This window comes from Hippocampus bargibanti, linkage group LG12 (genome assembly GCF_051943395.1).
Source record: "Hippocampus bargibanti isolate YZ-2025 linkage group LG12, ASM5194339v1, whole genome shotgun sequence".
Lineage (NCBI taxonomy): Eukaryota > Metazoa > Chordata > Actinopteri > Syngnathiformes > Syngnathidae > Hippocampus > Hippocampus bargibanti.
The window spans coordinates 24,156,909-24,168,480 of NC_142745.1; the positions used below are offsets into that span (position 1 = coordinate 24,156,909).

At 41.5% G+C, this 11,572-nt stretch overlaps 2 pseudogenes; both read right to left on the bottom strand.

The window, feature by feature from the left end:
* Positions 1-3,853: 3,853 nt before the first annotated feature.
* Positions 3,854-3,964, bottom strand: LOC148890943 (5S ribosomal RNA; annotated as a pseudogene).
* Positions 3,965-4,822: 858 nt separating this feature from the next.
* On the bottom strand, positions 4,823-4,941 carry LOC148890944 (5S ribosomal RNA; annotated as a pseudogene).
* Positions 4,942-11,572: the final 6,631 nt, after the last annotated feature.

Below are 11,572 nucleotides of genomic sequence, written 5' to 3' on the forward strand. Positions count from 1 at the left end.
TTCCAGAACAATTCAAACACCATCGCACGAGTAGTAAGGTAATGTTAGCTCTTTTTCCACAAATTGGACTGGCTAAAAACATGCTACGAATTGAAACAATTGACTACAGATTTCAAGTGTTTGTAAATGCCAGTTTGGAAGTAGATGAAATGCAAAACAACGAAATTGCAGCAATTAGACAAATGGTGCTGCAAAATAGAATGGTTTTGGACCTTTTGACAGCCCCACAAGGGGGCGTCTGTGCTATGGTGGATGACACTTGTTGTACGTACATACCCGAAGAAGCGAATTCCATGAACATGACTGATGCTTTGTCTGTTATCAGGGATCTCAGAGATGCCATGGCCAAAGATGGACGGCTTGATCACCCGTGGATCTTTGATGGGCTCTTTGGGGGCCCTTGGTATACGACTTTGCTCAGAATGTTTATCCCTATCGCAATCGTGATTGTATTTATTTTCTTAGTCATTGGTTGTATAATTCCATGCTTAAGAGCAACACTAATGAATATGATAACTAATTCTCAGGTGAATTACGCAAAGGTTTTGTATCAACAAATGCGTGAAGGGGACCCTGTGTTGTAGCTAGGAATAGTACACCATGGCCAGAGTGTGGTTGCTCCAACAAACAAAAGCAAAAAAAGAAACGGAGAGCCGAGAAGGATTTTCCTCATTAAAATTCAAAACTCTCACAAATGGAGAGGTTGCAAATCACAGCAGCAAAGTTGTCATAGAGGTTTTTCGCCTTCTCCATGGTGTTAGATAGGTTAGATTAGGTTAGACAATGTTAGATAATGTTAGATAGATTAGATTAGATGAGTAAAGTAAAAATATAAAGAATGGTTCCCTGTGCAGTTAGTATGACATGCATGCATGAAAACCGTTTTGGAAATGTATGAACTGATGTTTAAATGTGCAACAGGAGGGAATGATAGAGTGCTTATGCACATTAGTAAACATATTATGTTATTCATGTTTAGATTAGTAAACATATTATGTTATCCCATGTTAATTTAGTACATATTATTATTATTGCATGTTTAATTTAGTTTACATGGCATTATCAAGCTTATTAGTTGAATAGTTGTTGCAAGAGGCAACAATCCAAATTTCAGTCTAAGGTCCTCCCAACATACTTGTCCGTAGCCGATTGGACGGAATATCGCCCTGTGCGCAACTGATTGGTCAACAGACTGTCGGGGGATTCTTTAAACTAAGCCTGAGGAGGCAGGTGGTTCTTCTTCTTTTGTCCAGCTCCAACTCGAGATGTTTCTCTCGATTGTTACCGAATAAAGTTGTTTTTGCTGTGTACCAACTATCGGCTCAACGGGCATTTCATCAAGAAACTCGACGAACTCCGAACCAGACGAAGATAAATGAATTTTACCCAACATAAATTACAATTATAAATAGAAACAGGAGAGAGAGCTACACAGAGAAAAAACAATTTTAAATAGCTGGGTTTTGAGATGGGATGCTTTTACGTCTGTCTCAGCTCTCAGTCGTACAGGAGTGGTCCATCGATGAAAATGTTTATTCCGCCGTCCCCTGTACTTCTTTGAAGGTGTCGGACGTTTCGTTTCACATCGAAGAGGCTTTGTCAGCGAACTAAAATTTTCTAGTAGTTTCAGCCCAATATATAAATCCCTAACGAGGACTATACCTTGTGGCTACACTGAATCTTTTATTACTTGATTGATGAATATTGATGAATATTACGTATTTTAAATTTCTGGAACATTTTTACAAACAAATTCATGGTTGTGCTATGGGCTCACCAGTTTAACCCATAGTGCAGGGATCGGGAACCTATGGCTCGCGAGCCATATATGGCTCTTTTGATGATTGCATATGGCTCGCCGATAAATATTACATCAGAATCAGAATCAGAATCATCTTTATTGCCAAGTATGTAGAACACACAAGGAATTTGTTTCCGGTAGAACACGCTGCACTAGTATCGTCGTCAAAAAAAAAATAATAATAATAATAATAATAATATATATATTATTCGTATACATTATATAAAAAATACATATTATAATACATATTGTCGTTTTCCTGTTCATTTACCGTTGGGGCTGCAGTTGGCGGAAAGCGCAATTTTTATTGGATGACACTGACCTAGAATGGCCGAAAGCGCCATGTTGATTGGATGATAGTGGCCGTCATGTTGAAACAGGTAAACGCCCCTTTAAATGAGCCCAACTAGTGCACTTCAGCCTGAATGCACCGGAGCATTAGAGGAGAGAAAATGTTCTGATTCTAATTTGCAATGAAACAATACCATCGATGAAACAGTCGAATGTCAGTGACATTTTAACAAGCCCCATGTTAACATTAGCATCGACATACTTCTTCGAGAAGTAGATTGCAGATAGCAAGTGTGGAAGCTTATGAGCCGTGTGCAGGCTAGCTAGCAGTAACTTCGCCTCTGGACCGGCAAATTGAATTTCATTCCGATCGTTTTCCTGGATTTTTACCAAACACGAGGAACGGAAAACCATCCATGTTATCGGTGAGTACTATCACAAACTTATTTTAAATAATACATTCTGATATTTTGTTGAAAAGTGGCCGCGCGTGCGCGTGTGTGTGCACGCGCGCACGCGAGCGTTTGTATGTGCGCGCGCGCGTGCGTGTGGCTCTCGCTGAAAAACATTTCTAAATATTTTACTTTTATGGCTCTCTTAGTCAAAAAGGTTCCTGACCCTGCCATAGTGGCTAGTCTGGCCATGGAAGAAAGGGAGAAACATGCTCTCACATCCTTCCCGGGTACAAAACCGAGGCACTGGTTTAGATATGTGGAGGACACTTTCGTCACAATTAAAAAAAGAAGAAATTCTTCCTTCACAAATTACCTGCACTCGGTAGACATCAATATCAAATTTACTCGCGAGGACATTAAAGAGACCCAACTAGCCTTTTTGGAGTGTGAAGCAATTATAAAAGAGGACAGAGCGCTAAAAACAGAAATCTTTAGCAAGGCCACACACACTGACCAATACTTACTTTTTGAATCTAACCACCCTCGACAACACAAACTATGAGTTATCAGAACCCTCCAGCATAGGGCTAATACCAACCAGCGTCGATGGTACTGAAAAGGAGTCAAAACATGTCAGGAGAGCACTCACAAACTGTGGTTGCCCTCAGTGGTCATTTAACAAATGTCAAAAGAAAAGAAAAGGGAATGAACCCGAAAATTCTGAAGATACTAAAAGGAGACTAGTAGCATTACCTTCCATTGCAGGGCTTTCTGAAAAACTACAGAGTCCTTTGGCAACACAAAATTCCTTCTTATTTCAAACCGATAATTACTTGAAGACAAAAATGAGTGCATCCAAAAGATAGGCTGCCAAATGAAAAAGAAACGTAATGTAGTTTATTCAATACATTGGAAAAATGAATATTATAAAGAGCAAAACATTGGGGAGACTATACAAATTCTAAAAAAAAAAGACTTTATGAACGCCGCAGGGATAATACTACTGGGCCTCAATCTGCAGTACATATGCACCTAAAAGCTAGCTACCGCTCATTTGACGAAAATGAGGTTAAAATTGTCGCAAAAGGAAAGTAGATGGTTTGAAAGGGCAGTAAAAGAAGCTGTACAGCAGGCAGAAGCCCAGTTCTGCTTGGCGCACGATTAATGTCATGACGGTCCCCCCTGCGGACCGCTCCCTCTGCCGGAAAGCGATAGCGTTACAGGCAGCGACTCAAGAGTCAAATCAACGCATGGGACGCCGTTTAAAATCGCGTCTGGGGTGCTCGTGAAATGACAAGTGAAATCGGATCGCTAACGGGAGAGAGCATTTCTCGGCCCACAGAGTTTGGGGTGGCTGCAAAAAAAAAGCTTACAGCACCGGGTATTCCCAGGAGGTCTCCCATCCACCAGGCCCGACCCTGTTTAGCTTCCGTGATCGGATGAGGTCGGGTGTTCTCAGGATAGTATGGCCGTAAGCTAGGAAACAAGCCAGAAAATCCGTCTTTATAGTGTTGCAGGGAGAGCGTCTTTCTTTGCTCTGGTGTTCATTCTTGTCGGATGATGGGTATTTGGTTTACCAAATACAGGTTATTTGTGTCGTGTTGTCAAATAAGGCAATGTGAGTCCAGCTGATGCGTTAACGTGGGTAACTTTTATTTGACTTCCAATGCAATCCGTTTCGTCGATTCATTCCAGGTAGAGTGAACGCTGGCGTAAATGGTTGCCGCTGTTCACTCGCACAGAAAAAGAAAACGTTCTTATCCCGTGACTGTAAAGTGTCCTTGAGAGTTTTAAAAGGTGCTGAGAAATTAAATGTATTATTATGATTACTCTCCGTCTGGTCCTTTACACCCTCTGCTGACGTAATCACCCAGCGACACTGATCTCGTTATCAACCACAAACAAATTCATGGTTGTGCCATGGGCTTACCAGTTTAACCCATAGTGGCTAGTCTGGCCATGGAAGAAATGGAGAAACAGGCTCTCATATCCTTCCCGGGTACAAAACCAAGGCACTGGTTTAGATATGTGCAGGACACTTTCGTCATAATTAAAAAAAGAAGAAATTCTTCCTTCACAAATCACCTGCACTCGGTAGACATCAATATCAAATTTACTCGTGAGGACATTAAAGAGACCCAACTAGCTTTTTTGGAGTGTGAAGCAATTATAGAAGAGGACAGAAAAAGGAAAATAGATGGTTTGAAAGGGCAGTAAAAAAAGCTGTCCAGCAGGCAGATGCCCAGTTCTGCTTGGCGCACGATTAATGTCATGACGGTCCCCCATGAGAGAGCATTTCTCGGCCCACAGAGTTTGGGGTGGCTGCAAAAAAAAAAAGCTATAGCACCTGGTATTCCCAGGTGGTCTGCCATCCAAGTACTAACCAGGCCCAACCCTGCTTAGCTTATGAGATCAGACGAGATTGGGCGTTCTCAGGGTAGTATGGCCACAAGCGAAGAAATACGCCAGAAAATCCCTCTTTATAGTTGATAGAGTGCTTATGCACATTAGTAAACATATTACGTTATTTCATGTTTAGATTAGTAAACATATTATGTTATTTCATGTTTAACTTAGTACATAATATGATTATTGCATGTTTAATTTAGTTTACATAGCATTATCAAGCTTATTAGTTCAATAGTTGTTGCAAGAGGGTACAGCAAGTCCTGAAGAATGAATGTCTCTCTGTGTCTTTGTTTTGTCATATTGTCTCTATGCTGTCATATTATTTGTTATTTAGTTTTTTTTTGTTCTTTTGACTTCAAGACGGCGCCGCGAGAGTGGCTGCCTTTCCAGCAGCTCATGTATTTCGTTTTTCTACTTTCATTCCTTTCATCACTTTGCTGCTGTGAAATGTAAATTTCTCCACTGTGAGACTAATAAAGGCATATCCAATCCAATCCAATCCAATCCAATCCAATCCAATCCAAGAGGCAACAACTCCAATTTCAGCCTAAGGCCCTCCCAACACTGAGTTGTTCGTAGCTGATTGGACGGAAGATCGACTTGTCCGCAACTGATTCGTCAACAGAATGTCGCGGTATTCTTTTAAACTAAGCCTGAAGAGGCAGGTGGGGGTTCTTCTTTTGTCCAGCTCCAACTAGAGATGTTTCTCTCGATTGTTACTGAATAAAGTAGTTATTGCTGTGTACCAACTATCGACTCAACTGGCATTTCATCAAGAAACTCGACGAACTCCGAACCAGACGAAGATAAATGAATTTAACCCAACAATAGTGTTGCAGGGAGAGCGTCTTTCTCTGATCTGTTGTTCGTTCTTGTCGGATGATGGGGATTTGGTTGTCGCTGAAAATATTTCAGCGACACTGATCTCGTTATCAACCATTTCACAACATAATAATCATAATAATACATGACATTTTAAGCACCTTTCAAAGCTCTCAAGGACACTTTACAGTCACAGACAAACATAGGTACTATAATAAATGAAATACAATCACAAATAGATTGCAATAAATAAAATACAATTATAAATAGAAACATGAGAGAAAGCTACACACAATTGGTGCCGAAACCCAAGCCATTAGTCAGGTCCCAGACAGAGGGAGAGTCCCCGGCGCGTCGCTAACAAGAGGAGACGGAGGATCATCCCTCCGGTGGAGCCAGTCCGCGAATTCTTTCACGGGAGACAGATAAAGATCTAATCTCACCGGTGGCACCTGCCTGCTTGCTGTGACATGGTGGAGGCTCCCATCCATTCTGACGACCTGAAAACACAGCTGACTTCGTTCGAGTTTCTCGGTGAGTGATGCGCTAGCGAGTTAGCACGCAGCCATTTTGTTGAATGTGTTAAGAGATTCCTTTTAGGGCTAAAGGTATCTTTTTCATGATAATCCACATATTTTGAAGGGCTTGTGACGCGGGATCTGGATATCACCTGTTTCTCATTCCAGCTTGATTCTGGTTTTAGATCCGGTGGTTTGACCGAGTGGGTCTCCAGACCCGGGCCCCGGTGTATTAACGTACAAATACACAAGACTGATCGGTGTAATATTTATCGAGACATGTCTGGTTCCGAGCCGCTGGCAGACGTACTGTAAACCCAGTTTTATTCTAATAATAATTTCCACAAGGGGTGGATTTTTGGAATTCACTGTGCGCGAAGACTGGTTGTTGAAATTGAGAGATTGAATGATTTGTTAATTTCAACCCGGTGGTTTATATGTATTTTGTTTAAATGCGGCTGCTATTTAGATACTGGATTATATGTGAAGTTTAATACATTCATTTGGCTGATCCGTGTTGACTAGGTGGTAGTTCAAAAATTCCTTTGTCTCACAACGAGATCTTGAGTGTTGGAGCGACGGACATTGATAACCACTAGTGTGTGAGCGTGTACGTGTGAGTGCGTGAGCGTGTGCGTGCGTGTGTATGTGCATTCATTGTGTGTGCGTGTGAACGCGCATCGTGACTGGGGACTGGCACGGCTCGCGCCACTTTGTTCTTGGTGTTCGAATCAACATCGCGGGTTGTGTGCCTTTTTCTAAATGAGAGTTAACAGAAGGAATTTGTGAATTGGAAAAATGGGGGCAATTTTTTTTCTAAAAAGACTCCAATTCATCGGGATGTTGAATTTATGTCTAAAAAGTTCCCAGGAAGTGAACTTTATTGTAAGAAGTGGATGGAACATGGTGAATTTTCTGGTGCTTTGCAAATTCAGCCATTGAAAGAGATTATGTTTCGTTTGAAGCTTGAAGAGGCATCCGCGGTTGGCAAACCTCTTAGAAAGATACGTGCTGAAATATTTGCTTGTGATACTTGGCTAGCACAAGCAAGGATCAGAGAACAGGAACTTGAGGTGAAACGGATTAAGAAAGAGGAGAAAGCAATGGTCGCGATGACTTCCAAAGTGAACTTTGACGATGAAACTGTTGCTTCATCTGTTGCACGTCCCAATGACAAGATGGCGTTTGGGACAGATCGAAAGCAACCATTATTTCAAACTGCAGAGCATCCCCATGGGAGGCCAAGGGGAGGGGTTGTGGGCTGCCCCGAGCAAGCGCCTCAGACCACCTCCTCCACCTCGTCCTCCTCCCCCCATTACCCCTCCTCCTCCTCCTCCCCCTTCCCCTTCTACCCCTCCTTCGCTGCCCTCAAGAAGAGAGAGGAAGTCAATTGCTCCACCCCGAGGGAGCGAGTGGCACCCCCCCAGTGGTGATTGCAACTGTGACTTGGGCAGACCAGCAGCATGGAGTGCGCATGACCCCCTCTGGTGGGTTATGGCCATTGCAACCTGATTTTGCAGATCAGATTGCTGGTGATGGTGATTGTGTTTCTTCGCCTACAAGGAGCAAAGCAAATTGTTCCGAACAATTGTATCCGCTTGAAGAATTGAATAAAATTAAAATGAATAATGAAAGCGATTGTGAAGATTTTCCACTTGTTCAAGTGGCTAATCCTAATTCTTCAAGCATACAGGACCAAACTATCTTGGTTAATCGGCCTTGGTGTGACAGTGATGTAGCTGAAGCGTGCAGTGGGTTAGGTGATTTTGTTGACAATGCAGGAAAGTTGGACTGAGAATTTTGAGGAATTGTGTGCTTCTTACCAGTTGAATGGACAAGAAATATTGAAGGTTCTCAGGAGATGTTTGGGGCATAATTGGAATCGGGTGAAAGGTGACTATACTGGTAAAACGTCAACGGGGACAAACATGACGTACGAGGAGGAGACAGCTCAACGGAAATTGGTGTGTGAGAACATCCGAAAATTATGGAAAAATCACCAAACTTTGGCATGATTCAAAATTGTAGACAGTTACGTGGGGAAGATATTAATATTTTCCGGGGACGCCTATAAAATGTTTTTCGGAACCACTGCTGTATTCCTGAATCTGCTGATGAGAATTCCACATATGTCAACCAATTCAAGCAAACATTTCTCCAGAATTTGACGCCGGAAATTGGGGATTTCATTCGCAAGCATTACGTCCAACACCGGACTGGAAGGTTGGTTGATCTCATGGAGTGGGCAATACACGCCCAAGAAGTGGTGAGAAAAAAGTGGGGAAATGGTGTAAAGTCGCCGATGGAACATGTGATGGCATCTACCATGGGTGACATAATGGAGAACATGTTGTACCAAGATCGGGTGAAGAGACGGATGCCGCCCAGTGATCGATGCTACAGTTGTGGCAGTGTAGGGCATATTGCTCGCCACTGCAAAAGGAAATATACACCGCAAAGGAAACATGAGAAACCTTACAGACCTCCACCATATAATACACGATATGGTGGAGGACAAAAAAACAAAACAGTCAGATTGACGCGCGGAACCCCATTTCGACACTGATGACAACAGTCACAACAGTGGGAAATGGGGATCAATGAAACCAGTTGAAATCTTGGATTTGACAAATGTCTTTGCCTTGACTTTGCCGGAAAACGCAAAACCTTATTATTGGCTAAAAATTGGGAAAAATGATGTCAAATTTCTTTGCGATAGTGATGCATGCAGATCAGTGTTAAGAGACACCATTCCAGGTGTCACTCCAGTCGACAACAAATTTCTGTGCTATCTGCAGATGGGAAAGTGACATTGTTACCCTTTTCTAAACCAATAAAAAAATTAGATGAGGGACTAACTCCATACAAGGTCACTATGGTCTAGAGTGGAGATTGTCCTATAAATTTGTTGGGGAGGGACCTGTTACAACCATTACAAATACCTTTAATACCAACAGAAGAAGGGTACAAACCCATAAAAGTGAATTTTCTGGAGTCCTTCGTAGTTGACGCTATGGGAGACCCAGTAAAGGTTGAGTCATTAGAATCATGACTAATGGCTACTCTAGTGGCTGAGGACTTTCCGGACGTCCCTGCCACTCTTTGGTCACTGGGAAAAACAGATGTAGGTTTACTTAAAACAGCGAAACCAGTTGAAGTATTGCCTAAAACGACTTATCGATCATGACTTAAACAATATCCATTAACACAGGATGCTATTATTGGCATCACTCCTGTAATAAGGGATATGGTAAGGCTGGTATTTTGATTGAAGACCCAACTTGTGAATGTAATACACCGATATTTCCTGTTAGAAAAGTGGAATCTGGAGTTTGGAGAATGGTGCATGATTTGCGACAGATAAATAAATCCATACAATAACGTGCTCCGTGTGTGCCAGACCAACACACATTATTGAACAGTTTAAAACCTGACAAAAAATGGTTTACAGTAATTGATTTGAGCAATGCCTTTTTCTACATTCCGTTACACAAAAATTCACGTCATTGGTTCGGATTTACATTTAATGGGAAAAAATATACATATACAAGATTGCCACAAGGGTTTACAGATAGCCCTACAATTTTTTCACAGGAAATGTCTTTGTGTATTGCTGATTTTAAACATCCTGAGTCTTCTCAGATTCTTTTGTACGTTGACGACATCTTAATTGCTTCACCGACTGAAGATGAGTACAAGACTGTATCAATAGCTTTGTTCCAATATTTAGCGAATACAGGTAACAAAGCTTCGTTGGATAAGTTACAGTTTTGCCAAAAATAAGTTGTTTTTCTAGGACATCTTATGTCAAGAAAGGGAAGACAGTTGACAACTAAAAGAAAACAAGCAATTTTGCAGGTTCCCCGACCTAAGACGAAAAAACAGATGATGACGTCTTTGGGACTGTGCAATTATTGCAGAACTTGGATTCCGCATTATGCACAAGTTACTCAACCATTATTGACACTTATATACCAAGACGAAATGTCACTGAAAGACTCTATTCAGTGGACTGAAGAGGGCAGTAAAGCATTTACAGAATTAAAAAGTTTGATAGCAAACACTAGTGTTTTAGTTTTACCTGACTATGACAAACCTTTTGTTCAAACAGTTGACTGCAAAGACAAATACATGACTTCACTCTTGTTACAAAAGCATGGACAAAAGCTGAGATCAGTTGCATTTTATTCTAAAAGACTGGGTCCAGTGGCTGCAGCTCTTCCAGCATGTGTTAGAGCAGTGTGTGCCGCAGCGTTGGCAGTTCAGTCGTCAGCTGAACTAGTACTTTTCCATCCCACAACGCTAATGGTACCACACTCGGTTGACTTATTGATTACAGGCATGAAAATGACTTTCTTGTCACCAGCACGACATTTGTCTATCATGACAACTTTGCTGGAACAACCACACCTAACTGTTGAGAGGTGCAATAGCATTAACCCAGCGACACTTGTACCTCTACCTGTTGAAGGAGAACCACATTCATGCGTTGACAGAATAAATGAGAACTGCAAACCATGACCAGACTTGAAAGACACACCTTTACCTGACAGCATCTACCTGTACGTTGAGGTCTGCGTCTAGGTCAAATGCAGGGGCTAACAGGGTAGGCTATGCTGTTGTGACCGATGTTGAAATCATTGCTGATGGCTCATTACCAAACATGTATTCAACACAAGCAGCAGAAATTGTTGCATTGACTGAAGCGTGTAAATGGGCGGAAGAAAAAACTGAAAATTTTTACAGACAGTCAATATGCGTTTTCCACACTTCACTGCTTTGCAGCTCAGTGGAACCGCAGAGGAATGACTACATCGAACGGAAAATCTGTTGAACGTGCAGATTTATTTAATTCCTAAATGCTTGAAGCAAGCACCGCTGGAACCCCGGATACTTAGCCGATAAAATGCAACAAAATTATACTAGGAAAATTCTAAATTTGCGTATTAGGAGACTTAACATAGAGATAAAAAACAAACAGTCAGAAATAGAAACTTATTATCAGCGATTACAAACTAATCTTACCACAAAATCTATCAGGAAGTGTGTGAATTTACTAAATCCGGTTATATGAGGCACCCCCAAGCAAAACCAAAGAGAGACAAAAGGGTAAATTTCAAAAATTACTTTCACTGAAACAAATCTCAGCTACTGGTAAACGCGTGTAAAATTAGGTATGAAACAGTTTGCAAGGGAGAAATTGGATCAAAAATTTGTCAGACAGAGATCTCTCAGAGACAGAAAAGGCGTCTACTTACCAAAGGCTTAAACTTCTCAGTGACTCCTAAAACTATACCTACTATAGTTTATATCACAGCTACTGAATCGCTATTAAA